Genomic DNA, 21861 nt, shown 5'->3' with positions numbered 1-21861 from the left:
AAAACGGAGTATAATATTAATGCCTATATCGAATCAAGTATGGTGATCATATTCTGTTAGTTCAAATTTATGTTGATAACATCATCTTTGGGAGCACCAACCCTTTGCTGTGTGAGAAATTCTTTGAGCTAATGAAGAGCAAGTTCCAGATGAGCATGATGAGAGAACTCAATTATTTCTTGGGATTGCAAGTCAAGCAAAATGATGAAGGAATCTTCATCAACCAAACCAAGTACACCAAAGATTTGATCAAGAAGTTGGCGTTGATGGGAAATCTTCGATTAAAATCCATTGAACACTTCATTGGACATATTCAAATGAGTCTATAAATACCTCGATTCGAAGCTGAATAAGGTGTTTGTTAGCTTACAAGTGCTAAGAGAGAAAAGGAATATAATTCAGTATTCAAACCCGCGATCAGTGAGAAATAAATCTCAAGAGCTAAAAAAATTCAAGATCAAACTCAAGACTTTGGCAATCATTAAGAAGATCCCAGGCCATGTCTACATCAAGTTGGAGAGTCAACAATTTTGTGTGATCAACCAATAATCTCTACTCGAAAAAGTAGAAAGATGCGGAGTAACAAGTGATTTATATTTGTTAAAAACCTAAAACTTTAGGCCAGTTTTGTGGCCAAGGCTCGGGTCCTCTCTATTGTATACTAAGTGATAATAGTGCAAATCTTCTTAGGAGTTTTAGGAAAAGAATGAAGTAGGCTGAATTTGATCGAACCACAATAAAAATCTCGCTCTCTCTTTATTTATAGGCATTTATATATATTTAGTATTAACCAACCAACCTAAGTATTTGCAAGATAAAAAAAACTGCAAGATAATTAAAAAGTGGTTAATATATTTCCGTTGCATATTTTGTGTTAAAACTTCAATTTCGAGTTCAAGTTTATTCACCATTCCATATTTATAACCTAATTCATCGGGACCAACAATTAACTAAGTCAATGGTCGTGAGGAATCGTGCCCACAATCTCAAGAATCATGGCGTAACTGCCCGTAGATTTTGGTAGATTAGAATCTCCTTAATTGGTGATCAAGGAAAGAATATTCTGTTTAGTTCTATATTTCAAAATCTTCTCTTTCTTATTTATTCTACTTTAAGATAACTATTAATTCTCCAAAAAAAAATGAGAAAACTGTTATTTTTATCTAGTTTTCACCGGACATAAATAAATAAATAAATAAATAAACAAATATATATATATATATATATATATATATATATATATATATATATATATATAATTAGGTTCTGGTGCTGTTAGGGTGCCCAAATGTGGTTGTGCGGTTTAATCTGGGTGATTCATCTCGCTTAAATCAACGTCCAGGATTATCAAAATTTTTTTTAAAAAAAACGCGGTGGCAATTTTGTAATTTTTGCATCTAGGTCAAAATTAAGGTGAGCGGTTCTGTGATTAATGTGCGTGAGTTTTGTATATAAGATGCGTGAGTCTTGTGCGTAAGGTGCGTGAGTTTTGTGCTTAATGTGCGTGGATTTGAGCTTAATGTGAGTAGTTGTAAAAACTTAAAGTGTAGGTTTTTTTACTTAAGGTACGTGAGATTTGTTCTTAATGTGAGTAGAGTTTGTGCTTAATGTGCGTAGGGTTTGTGCTTAATGTGTGTGAGGTTAGTGATTAATGTCAGTAGTTGTTGAAACTTAAGGTCTGTGAGTTAATACTTAAAGTGCGCGGGTTTTGTTTTTAATGTGCGTGAGTTTTGTACTTAATATGCGTAAGTTTGTGCTTAATGTCAGTAGTTGTTGAAACTTAAGGTATGTGAGTTAATAATTAAAGTGCGTGGGTTTTGTACTTAATGTGCGTGGGGTTGTGCTTAATGTGCGTGGAGTTTGTACTTAATGTGCGTGAGTTTGTGCTTAAGATCTAACACTTAAGCTGCGTGTTTCTATCACTTAAGGTGCACCATTTTTAGCTTATGCTTCTTACTTCCAGACACGCGGTTTTTTTTTTTTTTTTTTTTTTTTTTTTTTTTTAATTTTCATTGATTTGAGCCGTTGATCTAGATTTGATCAACGACTCAGATCTAACCGCACGGGAAACTATACCCCTGAACCCTTCCCTATATATATATATATATATATATATATATATATATATATATATATATATATATATAAAAGAGATTAGGTGAAAAGCTTCCTTTAAGTGGAAAATATGATTTAGTCTCATTCATTAGTTTAGTCCAGATCAAGGGTTAGAATGAAATTATTTTTAAAAACGTGCATTGGTTGACATTGAAAATTTAATAAAGATAATATTAAAATATTTGAATATTTTGGATAGTCTTAATATTATCTAATTTGTTTAATTAGATAATATCAAAAGAGTTTGAACTTATGAAAACTCTTATATCCTACCGCTATAAACTGGAGTTTTCATTTCTATGTAAACATCATAGGAAAAAATAATGTAAACATTTGAAAATATTATTCATAGATCACAATAAAATGATCATGAAAATAAAAGCCCCTCCATGAAGATTATGTCAATCATGTTTATCCAAACCTCTATTGAAAATCAAGCCAGTTGAACCTGGTGGCCCTTCAATGAAGAACAAACATATAAGCTGAATATCAAGTCACTTGAATTCCGAAGGCCCTTCAACGGAGTGTTCAAGACTTCCATTGCACATTGTTGTGCTTTTCAGAGCACAGTATTGTGTCTTCTGGTGCACATTATTGAAGATTGTAGGTGGCGAACTTTTGTTTTCAAAGAACACTTGATCTAATTAAGGCTAATGATCAGGTTTATCTACATGTTTCACTTGCGACCTTCTTTAAAATAATATATGAGTTAGCATGTAAGTATGATGACGTGACATATAATGCCAATGCTACATAAGCTATTGTCCTTAATTGTTTCACTTTTTAAAGTATAGGGATTAAATTGAATAAAATTAAGATAAAATGATTAAATTGAATAAAATACTATAGTACAAGGACCTCATAAGTACTTTGACCTATATAGTATGAAGAGGTACAATATCAATCGGCATAGTAGCATTTCCTATAAAATATAATAATAATAATAATAATAATAATAATAATAATAATAATAATAATAATAATAATAATAATAATAATATCAAAATTCCAATTAAAAAAAAATCATCAAATCATTTTCTGAAATTAGAATCTTGGTTACAGTTGTCGTCCCTATAAAAAGTCAAGCTTTTTGTTTGCAAGTGAAGGAAGTAATAGTTTTTTTTTTTTTCTTTCTTTTCAGAAAGGAAATAATAGTTTAAGCAGCCGACCGTGTGGAAAGTACGAAATAAAACAAGATACCGTTTTCCGGAGAAATTTTTTTTTTCTTTTTTTTTTTTTAAGGGGATCTTTTGGTTCATGGAAAATGTTTTTTAAAGAAAAATATTTTTCTTAACAGGGCGTTTGGTTGGAGGGATTTTAAATTCCCTTCCCACTTAATTCCCACCTAATTTCAAAGGCCATTAAATTCCGTAGTTTGGTTGGAGGGAATTGCAATTCCATGGAATTGTAATTCCCCCATTTTCATGGAATTAAAATCACATGTCCCCCCTGGTATTTTAATTCCTGGGAAAAAAAGATAGTGATGAGTCAAAATTATTCCTTCCTTTTTAGCCTAAAATTAATGTCTAACAACAATAATGGACATTTTTGACTTTATACTACTTATTCCCTTTCAATTCCCATGTATACCAAACATTGGAATTGAAATTCCCAGTAATTCTATTCCTGTCAACCAAACACTGGAATTTAAATTCCCACTTTATTCCCAGTAATTCAACTCCCATGGAATTACAATTCTCTTCCCACATAATTCCCCCCTCCAACCAAACGCCCTGTAAAGTGGAAGAAAATGTTGTTTTCTGGTGTTTAGTTCATGGAATTTGTTTTCCATTGGAAAATGAATTCCTCAAATTTGAGGAAACAAAATCTTTGGTTGGATCAAGGATTTTGTTTTCCATGAAAGATGGAAAAAAAAAAAGGGGATATGGATTGTCTATTTTACCCTTGTTTTTTTTTTTTTAATTTTATTACTCTTATTAACTAGTATTTGCACCCGTGCGATGCACGGAATGGATTTGTTGTAATATATTAATAATATATGAATCAATATATAATTATTTAAATTAGAACATCAAATATAATATAGTACAATTAAAGATATGATTTAGATCGTTTATATATCTTGTGATGAAGTATGGATGAGTTGTTGTTATGAGTATCTTGGGGATGAGACTATGGGATTTGTACCAGGGATCGTATATGTTGGGTTATGATTATTAATTGTGCTTATCTTATCTGTCTTGCCTGTTGCAAACTGTATATGCTTGGTATAGCTGCTGTCCATGCTTAGCCCTATCTGTTGAGTCTATCCCTGTTTTAAAAGCTAGAGTTCGTAGGATATATCTTCATGTTCAAAATGACTTTTCATATATCTATATATATATATCTATATGTATTGTATTTCAATGCGTTGGAGTGGGTTACCAGCATCTCTCGCTGAACAGATATATTTGGCTTTCAGGCACAGAAGAGTAGGTTACTGGAGCGCGCTAGAACTTGGAACGTAGAAGTAGATAGCTTCCCTTTCGGCTTGCGTGCCATGTTTATGCGTTACATTATTGAGGATATTAGTTAGTTAGCCTGTGCACCTGAGTTCTCTAGCTCAAGTGTGGCATAGCACCTCGTACTCTTGTATTATGTTTTGGGATTTAATGAGATTTCACCTTTATTTTATAAGTTTTAAATATCTTGAAAATCTGGGGTGTTACAGTTGGTATCAGAGCCTAAGATTGACCCTAGGGTAAGACTCTTAGACCAGACTTTAGGACTTTAAGCTCAAACTCTAGGTACTTAGGAACATAAGATTTGGAAATCCTTGGACGCGCGGTGAGATTGTGAAACCTACACATAACCCACCCACTTACTCCCTCTCTAAAAAGAAACTCCCCCCTTCACTTGTTGCATCCAGGTAAGAATACAAAATAACATCGACTTATGAACACCAGGATGGCACCGAAAAAGGGACAGACAGGAACACCGAAACTCCCCACTCAGGAATTCTTGACACAGAATCTGCAACGCCTGGCCCAAATTGCCCAGGCACTGAGGACTACCATTCCCCAACCCTTACCAAGAAACGAGAACTTGGAAATCCACCACCAAGTCTCAGCACATCAACCACCCACCTTCTCAGGGAACGAAGACCCCACAGCCCTCGAGGAATGGATCGGAACTTTCGACAAGATATTCAGGGCAACCAAATGCCCCGAAGACCACCAAGTAAGAATAGCCTCCTTCTACTTCAAGCATGAGGCCGATACCTGGTGGGACCACGAGGGACCAACATGTAAACATAACCATGAATTCAACTGGGAATCCCTAAAGGCACGACTACGAGAACGATTCTATCCCAATCATCTAAGAGCCACCATATACGAAGAATTCTCCCACCTAAGACAAGGTGCAACCTCGATCACGGAATACTACCAACAATTCCACCGACTGGCTCGCCTCATCCCAGAGCTAGTACCCACCGAGAGGATCAAGATCGAAAAGTTCATAACAGGCCTTGACCCCGAATATCAAAAAGCCCTGGCCACACAAGAGTTAGGAACCCTCGGGGAGGCCTATGCCAAGGCATCCCAACTACAACAAGTGCCCAACCAACCCCGGGAGACACACCTGGGGTACAAAAGGAAATCCGAAGGAAATCATATGAACTCCAACCGCGGACCTAAAAACCCCAGGGCCACCTCACCTCAACAGGTCACAACACCAACCACTCAAGGGAGAATCCTTACTCTAAGCAAAGCCAGGATTGGAGATAGCAACATAGTCTCCGAAACCTTTCTGGTACACGCCACCCCCGCCACTATACTATTTGACTCGGGGGCTACCAACTCGTTTATAGCAACTGAGTTTGCCACTCAGCTCGACCTCAACGCCAGCACCAAGGTCCGACTTCAGGTCAAGGTGGCCTCCGGCGAGATCCTGAAATGCAACCGCATGTATGAAAATGTAATGATTACCATACAAGGGGTGGATTTTCTCAGCAACCTTATCCGATTCAAACTAGATAGAGTACATGTGATTTTGGGCATGGATTGGCTAGGGAAATACCACGCACAGATCCTATGCGGAGAACAAAAAGTGGTCCTACGGGGACCGAACGGTAAGAGAGTGTCATACCGTGGGACCCACCGGGAAGCCGGGATCAAATTGGTAAACATGGTGAAAATGAAGAAATACCTAAACAAGGGGAGTGAGGCCTTCCTATGTACGGTCGAGGACCTCAACACCAAAATCCCCGAACCACAAACCATCCCAGTAGTAAACGAGTTCACCGACGTCTTCCCGGACGAAATCCCCGGGGCACCCCCAGCCAGAGAAGTCGAGTTCACCATAGATCTCGTACCAGGCGCTGCCCCGATTTCTAAACCACCCTACCGGTTGGCACCAAAAGAAATGAAGGAACTGAAAACACAACTACAAGAATTGCTGGACAAGGGTTACATCCGCCCTAGCACCTCCCCATGGGGAGCGCCAGTGTTGTTTGTCAAAAAGAAGGATGGAAGCATGCGCCTGTGCATCGACTACAGGGAACTTAACCAAGTCACAATAAAGAATAAGTACCCCCTTCCCCGAATTGACGACTTATTCGACCAACTTAAAGGGGCAGGGGTATTTTCGAAAATCGATCTGAGATCCGGGTATCACCAAATACAAGTGGCCCGACCGGACATTCAGAAAACAGCTTTCCGAACACGCTACGGCCACTACGAATTCACAGTAATGCCCTTCGGACTCACCAACGCACCTGCCATATTCATGGACCTTATGAACCGAGTATTCCGACCCCACTTGGATGACTTCATCATTGTATTCATCGACGACATCCTAGTCTACTCCCGCAACAAGGAAGAACATGAAAGACACCTCCGCATAACCCTGCAAACACTAAGGAAGCACCAACTTTACGCCAAGTTCTCTAAATGCGAATTCTGGAAGGACAGTGTGGCCTTCCTGGGTCACGTGATAACCAAGGAAGGAATTAAGGTAGACCCCGCCAAAATCCGTGCCGTTAAGGAATGGACCACACCAGCTCACTCACAAAAGTCCGAAGCTTCCTAGGCTTGGCAGGCTACTACAGAAGGTTTGTACCCGACTTTACCAGGATAGCCCAACCCCTCAACAAACTCATGAAAAAGGAAACCCCCTTCCGATGGGACAACGACTGCATCTCGGCTTTTCAAGGATTGAAGGATAAGCTAACCACGGCACCCGTACTCGCCATCCCCTCCGGAGAAGAAGGATTCGAGGTCTTCAGTGATGCATCCAAAAAGGGACTGGGGTGCGTGCTAATGCAAAAGGGCCGAGTAATAGCCTACGCATCCAGGCAACTCAAAACCCACGAAGAGAACTACCCCACCCACGACCTCGAACTAGCCGCCATCGTGTTCGCACTAAAAATTCGGAGGCATTACTTATATGGTGTGCAATGCAAGATCTACACGGACCATAAGAGCCTCAAATACATCTTCACCCAGAAAGACCTAAACATGAGACAACGAAGGTGGTTAGAACTCATAAAGGACTACGACCTGGACATCCAATACCATGAGGGAAAAGCTAACGTGGTGGCGGATGCCCTAAGTAGGAAGACTAGCCACGCTCTCAACACCACCTGGATCCTACCGGACCAGCTGTACAGGGACTTCCAAAGACTGAATTTGGAAATAATAAAGCAAGATCAAATCTACCCCGACGCCCACTTGCTCAACGCACAAGTCTTACCTACACTCTTCGAAGAAATCAAAATAGGACAACAGCAGGACCCGGAACTAGGTAAGATCCGCCGCGACCTGACCCAAGGGAAGGAAGGGCCCTTCAAAATACATGAAGACGACAGTCTCCGTTACCAAGGAAGGTGGTGCGTGCCCTCAACGCACCCCCACTTGAAACAACAAATCTTGGAAGAAGGACACAACTCCCCATACTCAGTTCACCCAGGAGGTGACAAACTATACCAAGACATAAAAAGGTCGTTTTGGTGGCCCAACATGAAAAAGGAGATCGCAGATTTCGTGGCCAAGTGCCTGAATTGCCAAAGGGTGAAGGCCGAACGATGCAAACCCAAGGGACTCGTACAACCCCTTGAGATACCACAAGGAAAGTGGGATTCCATATCCATGGACTTCGTCAGAGGATTACCCCCAACAAAGACCGGCAAGGATAAGATTTGGGTCATAGTGGACCGACTAACCAAAACTGCGCGATTCATCGCTATGAAGGAAACGTGGACAATGACGCAATTAGCCCAAGCCTACTTGAGTCGAGTAGTAAAGTACCACGGAGTCCCCCGAAACATCGTATCCGACAGAGACTCCAGGTTCCTATCACAATTCTGGAAATCCCTGCAGCTAGCCTTGGGAACACAACTAAAGCTAAGCACCTCCTTCCACCCCACCACGGACGGCCAGACCGAGAGAACCATTCAAACTCTCGAAGACATGCTAAGAGCCTGTGTGTTAGACTTTCAAGGGACATGGGAGGAACATCTAGACCTCATCGAATTTTCATACAACAACAGCTACCACGCAAGCATTCGTATGGCGCCCTACGAAGCTCTATACGGACAAAAGTGTAGGACCCCCTTATGTTGGGAAGACATGGTCGACCCAATAGCACTAGGTCCCCAACACCTACAAGATACCATCACCAAGACCAAGCACATCCGGGAAAGGATGAAGACTGCCCAGGACCGCCAGAAGTCCTATGCCGATCTAAAGAGGAAACAAGCCGAGTTCAACACCCGGGACAAGGTTTGGTTGAGAATCTCGCCCACACGAGGGGTGATGAGATTCGGAAGAAAAGGGAAGCTCAGCCCACGATTCATCGGCCCCTACGAGATCATAGAAAGAGTTGGGAACCTAGCCTATCGCCTCGCGCTACCCGTTGAACTAGAACGAGTACACAACGTATTCCACGTATCCCGGCTAAAGAAATACGTGCACGACCCGAGACACGTACTTCAACCCGAGGTCGTGGACCTCGACGAGTCACTAGTATACGAAGAAAAACCCGTGAGAATCCTGGACACCAAGACGAGGACCACACGACGTCGAACCATAGAAATGGTGAAAGTTCTCTGGACCAATCATGGGACCGAGGAAGCAACATGGGAACTCAAGGACACGATGAGGGAACGCTACCCCGAACTATTCGCACCAGGTAACTAGGAAGAAGTCACTCGACAAGGACCAAGCTTCGGGGACGAAGCTTCCTGTTAAGGGGGGGGGGGGAGGGTGTAACACCCCGTGTTACGATCCCTAAAATCAATTAAATCATTTAATCAATTACCCAAAAGAAAGAATTAAATCACAATAATTAATTAGGAAAGGCCCACCATAGTCCAGGGGCCCTTATCCCTAAACCCAATCCTTAGTTCCAAAAGAAATAGAATTAGCAAGCCTACAATATTAGTTCCTAACTAGGACTCCTAAATATATAAATAGGGGACTTAAGAGGCACCTAGAACGCCCCCACCACAATAAACGTTCCACCACCCCAAAGAGCTCCAAGAATTCCCTTAGAAGAAATCAAGAAAGCAAGAAAGCTTAAAGAAAGACCCTTCGTAGCCAAGGAATTAATTAAGGCTAAGAGGTAACCCATGTCTCAACAAAACCTATTTTCATAGCTATGATTCCCCTCTTAGGATTTCCCCATATTATTGTGTATTGATGATTTGTGATATTATTATTGATGATTGGTGGGATGATTTCCATGGGTGATCTTGATGATGAAAGGTTCTTGATAATTATGGTGTTCTTGATGATTATATGACGTTCTTGATAATTATATGGTGTTCTTGATGTTCTTAATGATTATATGAGGTTCTTGATAGTTATAGGATATTCCTATCGAATCTTGATTTTGGAAGATGAATCGTGTTCTTGTTGATTTAAAAATAATTAGAACCCTAGGTTATATCGTGGAATTCGTATGGTATTATTCTTGGTATATTGGGTGGGATTTCGCATGATTGGGTGTTTATTATGTTTAGAAAAGCATGATAGGTTATGTGCCGTTTGTTTCTTGATTTTGATCCGTTAATTGTCTACGTGTGTTATCAATTGCGTTTGAAAGTGTCTAAGCATGGTTTCGGGTTCCACAAAGGTTCCCGGGGCGTTTTTGGTGAAAAAGAGTCAGTGGGGGGTAGGTGGGGGTAGGGGACCCGCCACCTACCCGCGGCCAAAAAGTGGAGCAGGCAGCCGGCGGGCAGGCAGCTGCCCGCCGGGCACCCGCTGCCCGGAACAGTACATACCGGCGGGCAGCCGGCGGGTGATCCCCCACCCACCGGCTACCCGCTGGAAATTCCCACTCTTCGGGATCCCGGCTTCCCCGTTTTATGTTCCCCCGACCCCCGTGGTGTCCCAACAGACTCCGTCTATCGTGCCTATGTCTAGTTTGATTTTCGGGTACCGTTCGTAGGTCGTATGAGTCTTGTATATTGCATGTTAGTCGAATTGGTATCACGTTGACCTAGGTGAAAGAAGTATGAACCCCTTAGGACTATTCTTAGCATGTGAAGGATCACGCATAGGTTTTGTTATACGTTTTCTCCCCCTTCCCAATGTGTTAATGTGGGTTGCATGTGCTTGCTATATGTTATGTGTGCATGTTACCCCGACTTGGTTGAAGATCAATCGGGCTATACGGGCAGTCGGGTGGGCTGAGAACCATACCGGCTGTTAACCAGGCTGGTAGAGACCGGTCAGGTATATAAATATTATATAGGACTAAGATCCACTATACGGGCAATTGAATGGGTTGAGAACCATCCCAACTGTTAACCAGGCTGGTAGAGACCGGTCAGGTATATAAATATTATATAGGACAAAGGTCCACTATACGGGCAGTTGAATGGGTTGAGAACCATCCCAACTGTTAACCAGGATGGTAAAGACCGGTCAGGTATATAAATATTATATAGAGCTGCGGCTCATCGGTCGGTTGCGATCGACCCCTCCGTGCTGTGAGACGGGGCAGGGTGCTGCGGGGCCGTGTCAGAGCTATATGCGCTGACCCTCATGTATGGGCATGCGATTGGTCCTGTGGCGCCAACAAAGTGTGCTATGTGATGAAGTATGGATGAGTTGTTGTTATGAGTATCTTGGGAATGAGACTATGAGATTTGTACCAGGGATCGTATATGTTGGGTTATGATTATTAATTGTGCTTATCTTATCTGTCTTGCCTGTTGTAAACTGTATATGCTTGGTATAGTTGCTGTCCGTGCTTAGCCCTATCTGTTGAGTCTATCCCTGTTTTAAAAGCTAGAGTTCGTAGGATATATCTTCATGTTCAAAATGACTTTTCGTATATCTATATATATATATATACATATATATATATATATATATATATATGTATTGTATTTCAACGCGTTGGAGTGGGTTACCAGCATCTCTCGCTGAACAGATATATTTGGCTTTCAGGCACAGAAGAGTAGGTCACTGGAGCGCGCTAGAACTTGGAACGTAGAAGTAGATAGCTTCCCTTTCGGCCTGCGTGCCATGTTTATGCGTTACATTATTGAGGATATTAGTTAGTTAGCCTGTGCACCTGAGTTCTCTAGCTCAGGTGTGGCATAGCACCCCGTACTCTTGTATTATGTTTTGGGATTTAATGAGATTTCACCTTTATTTTATAAGTTTTAAATATCTTGAAAATCTGGGGTGTTACAACCAATCCTCTATTTGACATGTTCTCGCCACATAAGTCTGCCAAACTGATTTGGGACTTAATGCAAGAGAAATATGGCGCTGATAATGTTGGAAGGCGAAAGTATGTTGTGGGTCACTGGTTGCACTTCACAATGACGGATGCTAAATCAATCACTGAACAGGTACATGACTTTGAAAACCTGGTTGCTGACACGAAAGCAGAAGGGGGTGAAGTGAATGATGTCATCCTGTGAGATTCGCTGGTTGATAAGCTGCCCGATTCATGGGTGGACTTAAAAAATAAAATGAAGCATGATCGGCGCAATTACACCTTGCAACAGTTAATCAACAGCCTCAACATTGAATAAGAAAACCGTCTGGTGCAAATGTCAGGTGTTCTTTCTGATAATATTAAAGCTAATGTAGTTGAAACAAATGTTGGTTCTGATAAGCCAATGACTGGTGCGAGTTCTAGAAGCAAATAACGGAACTCAAAACCAAATGGCAACAATCGTTTCAAAAATGGGAAAATTCAGAAAAAAGAGAAAAAAATAATAACGAATGTTACGTTTGTGGAAAACGAGGCCACTGTGCTGCACACTGTTATCACAGGAAATGATCCACAAGCCAGACTGGTCAGAAGCCAAATAATGAAGGGCCAAAGAACCAGGCTCACTTGCTGAAAAATACGGAGAACACAGACATTGTAGCAGCTGTGATAACCGAGGTAAATATGGTGGGTGATCTAGACGAATGGGTTGTGGACACCGGGGTATCTCGCCACTTCTGCAACAACAAGGACTTGTTTAAGGTGCTTGAGCCCAACACTGGAGAAAAATAAGTATTCATGGGAAACTCCAGCATCTCTAAGGTAAGTGGTAGAGGAAAAATAGAGTTAATGCTTTATTTTGGGAAGCTTCTATTATTGCAAAATGTGCTATATGTCCCTTCCCTCCGTAGAAACCTGATTTCTGGAGGCCTACTCAATAAAGCTAGAATAAAAATGGTTTTTGAGTCTGACCGACTGGTTCTGACTCACTGTGGGAAATATTTGGGAAAGGGATATCTGCGTGGAAGCATTTTTGTGTTAGATGCTTCTGTAGCTAGAAATCATACTGCTGTAGATGGTTCCAATTCAACTATTTGTGATTTCATTCCAAACAATGCTAATAATAAAGCTTCATCTTCTGCTTACATTGTTGTTTCAATAAATCTCTAGCATGATAGATTAAGCCATGTTGGTACAAAGTGCTTAAATAGACTAAAAAAACATGAATATGTTGCCAGAATTGTCTAATGATGCATGCACACAATGTGAAACTTGCGATGAAGCTAAGTATGCTAGAAATTCCTTTTTCTACAGTGAATAGTCGAACTTCATCTATTTTAGAACTTATTCACACTGACTTAGCAGACTTCAAAACCACTGAAAGTAGAGGTGGAAAACGTTACTACATTACGTTTATTGATGACTTCTCACGTTTCACAAAACTTTATTTATTAAGATCAAAAGACGAAGCCGAACAGAAATTTGTGGTTTTTAAAAATGAAGTAGAATACCAGTTAGACAAAAAGATTAAAAGGCTTCGATCCGACAGAGGAGGAGAATATGAGTCAAACACACTTAAAAGTCTGTGTGAAAATTATGGCATTATTCATGAAGTAACAGCACCATATACTCCCCAACAAAATGGCATTGCTGCGAGTAAAAATAGAACTATCAAAGAAATGATTAATGCAATGCTGATCAGTTCAGGTGCTCCGGAATCTTTGTGGGGGGGGGGGGGGAAGCTGCACTAATAGCAAACCACATTTTAAATAGAGTACCGCACAAAGGGTTTGAAAAAACCCCCTATGAACTATGGAAGGGCCATACCCCCAATCTTAACTACTTTAAGGTATGGGGCTGCTTGGCAAAAGTAGGACTACCGTCCTTCAAGAGGCCCAATCTGGGACCTAAAACTCTGGATGCCATCTTTGTTGGGTATGCTGAGAATAGTGCTGCATATAGATTCATGTATTTAGAAAATTGTGCAATGTGTGAATCTAGAGATGCCATTTTCTTTGAAACTATATTTCCTATGAAAAAGGCTTATACTTCACCTGATGTTAGCCTACACCAAAATTCTCCTACTATTTTTCCTAGTTCCACAAGTAACTCTGAGGAGCCTAGAAGAAGCAAAAGGCCTAGAACAGAGAAAAACTTTTGTTCTAATTTCATAACCTATATGACAGAACTGAAAGATCTGAATGAACTTTGTGATCAATTCATATGTCAACTAGTCCTAGAAGAAGAACCAAAAACCTTCCAAGAAGCTATGCGCTCGGTAGATTCCACACTGTGGAAAGAAGCTGTTAAGAGTGAATTAGACTCTATCCAATCTAACCACACTTGGGAATTGGTTAATCTGCCAAAGGGCTGTAAACCAATTGGGTGTAAATGGATCTTTAAAAAAAATTGAGACCAAATGGTTCAATTGAAAGATTCAAGGCCAGGCTAGTAGCCAAAGGCTACGCTCAAAAATTCGGTGAAGACTACTTCTATACATACTCACCAGTAACAAAGATAGCAACCATTCGTGTTCTTTTTGCTTTGACATCTTTACACAGGTTGATAGTTCACCAAATGGATGTTAAAACCGCATTCCTCAATGAGAAGAAATCTACATGCAACAACCTCCCGGGTGTGTTGATCCAGGTCAAGAGGGGAAAGTATGTAGACTTAAGAGATCTCTATATGGCTTGAAACAAACTCCTAAATAGTGGTATGAAAAATTTCATAAAACTCTATTAGACCTGGGTTATTCTACTAACCGGTCAGATGCCTGCCTATACACTAAAGAGATAGATCCCGCAGGGACCAGGGTTCCAAACTCAACGTGGCAACTAAACACGAGGGTTGCGCTCGTTGCGGGACTTAACCCAACACCTTACGGCATGAGCTGACGACAGCCATGCACCACCTGTGTCCGCGTTCCCGAAGGCACCCCTCTCTTTCAAGAGGATTCGCGGCATGTCAAGCCCTAGTAAGGTTCTTCGCTTTGCATCGAATTAAACCACATGCTCCACCGCTTGTGCGGGCCCCCGTCAATTCCTTTGAGTTTCATTCGTGCGAACGTACTCCCCAGGCGGGATACTTAACGCGTTAGCTGCAGCACTGCACGGGTCGATAGTCTAGCATTGTGATTATCTGTTTCTATGTAGATGATATGTTAATTTTTAGCTCCAATATTAAGGATATAAATGCGACCAAAAGAACTCTCTGTGACAACTTTGACATGAAGGATCTAGGGGAAGCTGATGTAATACTTGGGATAAAAGTCACAAAAACTAAGACAGGTTATCTTTTATCTCAAAGTCATTACACGGAGAAACTTCTAAAGAAGTTTGCGAGTTATGATGTAACTCCGGCAATGACCACTTTCGATCCTAGTGTAAAACTGTCAAAGAACGTAGAGGCTGGTGTGTAACAAGAAGAGTATGCAAAGATAATCGGAAGTCGAGTGTTCCTTATGAACTATACTAGACCCGATATTGCATACGCAGTAAACAAGCTCAGTTGCTACACACACAACCCTATTGCTTCACATTGGGATGCACTGAAAAGAGTACTTCGATACCTGAGAGGCACAATAGACTGGGGTCTTGACTATAAAGGGTCCCCAACTGTACTAGAAGGGTATTGTGATGCGAATTGGGTGAATGGTAGCGATGATGCAAGCTCAACTAGTGGATACGTATTCACTATGTGTGGAGCTACTATATCATGGAAGTCAACTAAACAATCATGCATTGCCAGATCAACTATGAAAGCTGAGTTCATAGCTCTAGATCTGGAAAGCCAAGAAGTCGATTGGCTGAGAAACCTACTGGTAGACATGTCATTGTGGGGGTGTCCAACATCTGTTGTTCCTATTCGTTGTGATTCACAAACTGCCATCTGTGTTGCGCAAAATAGTGTCTACAATGGCAAGAGAATACACATAAGACTTAGACATGAGTCTGTACGACAGTTGATACTAAATGGGGTGATCACAATGGAGTTTGTGAGATCTGAAAAGAACATTGCAGATCCATTCACAAAAGGTCTAAATCGAAAGGCCGTCTTTGATACTTCAAGGGAGATGGGATTAAAACCCAATGAGGTAAGAAATTCGTGATGGATACCACCTTGGTGGTCAAACGAAGTCACGGAAAGACTTACATTAAAAGGGACTGTAGAAAACAGTGCCTACTCTGAAGCCTGCTATGGGTAGTCTATATTGAGATAGACTTGACAGAGTGAAATGTCTATGTTGAGATAGACTAAACAGGGATTCTTCAAGGCTAATGAGTGCTTTTAAGTTCAAAACTCAACTAACCGAGGAGTTCAAGATACAATTCACTCACCGGTAACAAGTTACTTAATATCACTACATGTCAGTTCAAGTATAATACACTGATATGGAAATTAGCTCATGTGCAGACTCAAGCATTAGTGGGTCTAGCCTTGCCACCTTAAATGTGTGGGGAATTGTTGGGAACATTTAATGAGGCATTCATTGAGTTTGTCTCCATCTAGTTGTCCCACATTGCTTGGCTAACCCAACATTTCTCACCTTTTATACTCCAAGCCTTTTTAGAAGGTTTGAAATGTTATGGAGAGGGAATAAGGAGAAATCTCGAGCGGGCGCCACTACCCGCCCGCTCAGTTCGGTTCGCACGCGAGTCGCGGTGTGGTGGGGTCAGAATTTTGCTCTCGCCTTATTCTTTTAACCCCTATTTTTGTGGGTCTTTTGACCACCTTGTCCGCACTATGTTCATCATTGCGTGAACATGCGTACAGCTTCCCATTTTCTGTCCATATTTCTTGCTTCTTTGCATGGCTGACAAGCGATGGACCCTGTTATAGTTTATACTATATAACCTGGCTTCCCATTTCGATACGGAGATGCCAATTTCATCTTTTGCCTGAGTTCGTTAAGCAGAAATACTGCAAATATCTGTGAGTCCTGTCGGGAGCATGCAATACCCTGGTCACAATTGCTTTTAAGGCAGTGTCAACACGACACAGATATTAGTTTATACTCCTCCTAGTTACAAACTAGGAGTTAATACCATCTAAGGTCCTCCGAGTATAGTGGTTTTGCCACGTTTCGTCCTAAACTTTCAAATTAACCATCTGTGGTCCTTCGATTTTCAAATTTAACCATTCGTGGTCCAAGTTAACCACCCATGGTCCTTCAACTATTAAATTTTAACCAACCATGGTCCTTTCAAGAGGACCACGGCTGGTTAAATTTTGAAAGTTGAAGGACCATGGGTGGTTAACTCGGACCACGAATGGCTAAATTTGAAAGTCGAATGACCACAGATGGTCAATTTGAAAGTTTAGGACTTAACGTGGCAAGACCACTATACTCGGAGGACTTCATGCGGCATTAACTCTACAAACTAGCCAAATCAACTAGAAGCATAAAGCATTCGACATTGCTGTTTTCACATCACCTTCGGGTTTTCTACTTTTGATAAAAAACACAACAATACATACTGTCAAAGACCAAAGTATCCAAAAGCAAGAGAACCAGCTGCTAAAGTTCTAAACTGGAAGAGGCAAATTTAACAGCAAAAAAGTTGCGCTTTCCACAGTATAATAAAAAGACTTACACATAATTACATCATTGCTACAAGGTTATTCAATTTGAATTCGGTTTTTACTATTTCCACCAAACTTGGTTTTCATTTGAGACCTTGTCCTATACTTCCTCTATGGAGCAGTACCAGATTTCTTAGCAACCATCTTCACTTTTTTTGTTAGCTCAGGTGTCTTTCAAAGCTTTTTGGGAGGGGGAGGTGCTTCAAACATGTTATGGCCTTCAGGTTGAATTCCTTCACCAGCTGCAGGTTCAATGCTTTCATATTGTATAGACATGTTATAGGCTTCACCATCTCCAAAGTCAAATTTTGTGGGTAATGGTATCTCATCTGGTGCAGTTTAAATGACCTAAAAAAATATAATAAGCAAAGTTCCAAATATAACCACAACCTCATTCAAATAAGAAAAATATTAAGTAAATAGGATAAATAAATAAGAGATGGACAAGCTCAACCTCAATAGGCTCAACATCGACATTCAATTCCCTTTCATCAGCAAGTTCTGACCTCTGAACTTGAACTGGAACCTATTTTACATGTATAAGAGGTAAGCTTAGGCCTTATAAATAACCTTTGAGGTGATATGGAAGTGGTCATCAGTGGCCAATCTCTCCTTGAACTCACTGACTTTCCGAGTTGAATTGCTACCTATGTCTTTTTTCCACCTCTTAGCTAGTATGCTAGACTTTACACTTGAATTCTCCCACACCCAAGAGCAGCCATCATGAGTGTCTCTGAATGCAGTAACCCTCCAACAGTTCACTTCCTTAATCCATCTTAGGGTTATTGACCATGGACATCCAATTTGTTTACACTTGACGATACATCTTACTTTGACATTCTTTTCAAACCTATATCTTTCCCTTCTTTGAATGCATAACTCACCATGACACATAGAATACTACGCTCTCACATCCCCAAAACCAGTACCAATCATGCATCTTCAAAGTCTAAGCAAATAGGTGTCCTCCGTATAAGCTCAGTATCCCTATTATTAAATATATCCGTCAAAATCTCTAAATCCAAACCAAAACCATCAGTCCTCATCAAATTTGCTACTATCACATTATTTAAAGGTGGAGGCACTTCAGTTATGATCCTTGGGTTTTCCTTGTTTGGCAGCCACGTTTATTCCCAAATAGTGGTTAAACCATTACCAATATGTCGTCTAACCCCCATCTTGATTAAACCATGTGCAGTAAAAATGCTCCTCCAATAGTAGCTAGGATTATGACCAAGCAAGCGAGGTTTCCAAAAATGAGGAGTTAGGGTAATACATGGCCTTATAAATTCTAGCAACCAATGAGTCTAGGTTAGTCATGAAATGCCACCTCTGCTTCCAAAGGAGTGCCAAATTAAAAGAGTGCATCTTTTTAAACCCTAGTTCCCCAAACTTCTTAGGCGCCCACATCTTGTTCCAAGCAAACCAATGAATGCCCCTTCTCCCATCCGCGTTACCCCACCAGTACCTATTCATACAATGCTTCAGATTCTCGCACAAATAAGCTAGAAGCAGGAACACACTCATAGTGAACGTGGGCATAGCTTGCACAACACTTTTCAACAAAATTTCCTTCCCCGCCTGTGACAATAACCGCTTATTCTAGGAACGAATTTTTATCTCACCTTTTGCTTAATATACGAGAATACCAACCTCCTATTATAGTCTGCCACTGAAGGGAGTCTTAGATATTTCCCAAAATCCGGCGCCTCAGTAACATTAAGCAGGCCTACTACTGCTTCTTTGTCATCCACCAAAATATTACAGCTAAACACAATACTGGACTTATGATAGTTAACCACTTTCACTGGCATAGCTTCATAAGCCGAGAGATGTCGCTTTATTTCCAAAACCTCGACCACATTCACGTTGCAACATCAGGGTCAGGCCCTCTGCACAAATGATAAAAAGATAAGGGGATAAGGGGTAACTCTGTCTGAGCCCACGAGATGGGGAACCAATCCCCTTGAGCTACCATTAACCAAAATATTATATTTAACCATGGTAAGGCACAACATCACCTTATCAAACCATCCTCTAGCAAATTCCATCCCTAGCATCATCTTTTCTAAAAAAAGCCCATTCCATCTAGTCATATACCTTCGCCATGTCCAGCTTCAAAGCCGCCCAACCGAAAAGAATGTTCTAATACAATAAAATAAATTTGAGGTTATTAACTGATAAACTAAACAAATCTAAATCCAAATAGCCAACTAACTAACTAATAAATGTTAATATTAAGGGTCACACTTGTGTGAGACCGTCTCACGGATCCTTATCCGTGACACGGGTCGGATCGATATGCAAATGTAATACTTATGCTAGCAAATGTAATGCTATTTAGGAATAAAGTGTTTGTTACTTATAAGAGAAATTGTAATACTTTTGACAACAAATGTAATACTTTTACATTTCGATGTAAAAGTATTACAAGTGTTTGTTACTTACAAGGGAAAATATAATACTTTTGTTGAAAAAAGTAATACTTTTACATCAAAATGTAAAAGTATTACATTTTACTTCAAAAGAAATTCATTTTCCGATATAAGTAATAAACATTTTATTCATGATTTAGTATTACATTTGCTACTATAAGTATTACATTTCGTATTGACCTGACCCATCTCAACGACAACAATCCGTGAGACGGTCTCACACAAGTTTTTGCCTAATATTAAATGCGCTCTAAGTGATATGATTCGCTGTCATGTCTCATGCTCATGCAGAATCACCTAAAAAGAATTAAAGAATAGAATACCAGGAAACTCACATAATTAGCTTAACACTAATTAAGATTCACTTCACCCCCTAAAGTAATTATTATATATATAGTATATAATATAAATATATAACTCACACCAAAAATAAGAATTTGTAAAACATAATTCACACCACGTAGAATTTTATAAAACATATGTTATAATTCTATAGAAATTTCTATATTTTACCACCAAATACCACAAGTTAAGTAGAAGGAAAATACCCCACAGGAAGCACTGCTGGAAATTATGGAATTTCCGACCACTTGAAAGTGATTTTAAATCAAGTCGAAAGTCTTGTTCTGATCACTTTTGGTATCCGGAAAAAGCTTTGTTGTTATTTCCGACCACTCTTTACTTTCGACTTGATTTAAGATCACTTTCAAGTGGTCGGAAATTTCATAATTTCCAGCAGTGAAGGCTTGTTTGAGAAACCTAAAACCAAAATCACTCGGGATAAACTCTACCCCCTTAAAAAAGAAATTTACATCCTCTTAACTTAACAATTATCTCAAAGAAACAGCTCAGGATACCGGTTACTCATATCATCCTCCACCTCCTAAGTGGGCTCCTCAACTTGATGGTTAGACCACAACACCTTCACCAACTTGATATCCTTCCTTCTTGTCTCTCGTGTTTTTGTATCAAAAACCCTTATTGGCACATCATCGTACGTCAAAAAACCATCCATCTCAACTACCTCCAAATTAATGACATGGGATGGGTCATGAATATACTTCTTTAGTTGAGACACATGGAATACATTATAAACCTTCTCCAACTTAATTGGCAATGCCAACCTATACTATAAGCCATTTTCCCCATCCTCTCTAAGATATCATATGGACCAATGAACCTCGGGCTCAACTTGCCCTTCTTGCCAAACCCGATTACTCCTTTAGTAGGTGACACCCTTAGTAGTACATTTTCCTCTTCTTGAAATCAGTCATTTGTCTACCCATGTCAGCATATGATTTTTGCCGGTCATGTGTAGCATTCATCCTACCTTAAATAAGTTTCACCTTTTCATAGTATCATGCAAATATTGAGGCCCTAATACCAATGCATCACCCATATCTCCTCAATACAATGGACTTCTACACTTTTGATCATACAACACCTCATAAGGGTCATTTGTAATTATTATTGTAAGAAAACTCAATTAAATCTAAATGTTAAGTTCATCCCATGACCCCAATAAATCCATAGCACAAGCTCTCGACATATCCTCTAAATATCATGACCAGCCAATGCACTACTTGAATACAGATGTAACACTTGATATTTTCAACAACAGGGATCTTAATCTTATATACAGATCAGAACATTTTGATATCATCAACAAGCTGCAACGATGAACTAATTTGGGCAATTGAGGAAAATGACATTTTCACTGTTAAGAGCTATTATAAATCTCTTGTTAGAGTGCCTAACATCAATGACAACATGATTTGGACTGCAATGTGGAAACATAAAATCCCTCAGCTCCCAGGGTAAAAAATTTCTTTTGGCAAGCCTGCACCTCCATGACTAGACAGAGGTCAACGACAGAAGTGATACCACAATCCAAATCTTTACTACCATAATGGCAGGAGAAACCTCAAGCTGGTTGGCTGAAGCTCAATGTGAATGTTTCCATTTATAAAAGCCCTAATATAATAAAAATGTCATCATCAAAATTTTGAATGCACAAATAAAAATTGAAAGTAAAAAATAAGTCCATATA

The 21861-nt window shown here is 40.1% G+C and overlaps 1 long non-coding RNA gene across 1 annotated transcript; it reads right to left on the bottom strand.

Annotated features, from left to right (window-relative positions):
* Positions 1–973: 973 nt before the first annotated feature.
* LOC109178920 lies at positions 974–14915 on the bottom strand. The gene is made up of 3 exons (XR_002053791.1): positions 14621–14915; positions 12987–12992; positions 974–985 (listed from the first exon to the last, which is right to left on the bottom strand). It is a non-coding gene; the product is annotated as an uncharacterized LOC109178920 (long non-coding RNA).
* Between the last annotated feature and the right edge of the window lie 6946 nt (positions 14916–21861).

This window comes from Ipomoea nil, unplaced genomic scaffold (assembly GCF_001879475.1).
Source record: "Ipomoea nil cultivar Tokyo-kokei standard unplaced genomic scaffold, Asagao_1.1 scaffold0875, whole genome shotgun sequence".
Classification (NCBI taxonomy): Eukaryota; Viridiplantae; Streptophyta; class Magnoliopsida; order Solanales; family Convolvulaceae; genus Ipomoea; species Ipomoea nil.
This window is presented reverse-complemented; position numbering and strand designations above follow the sequence as displayed.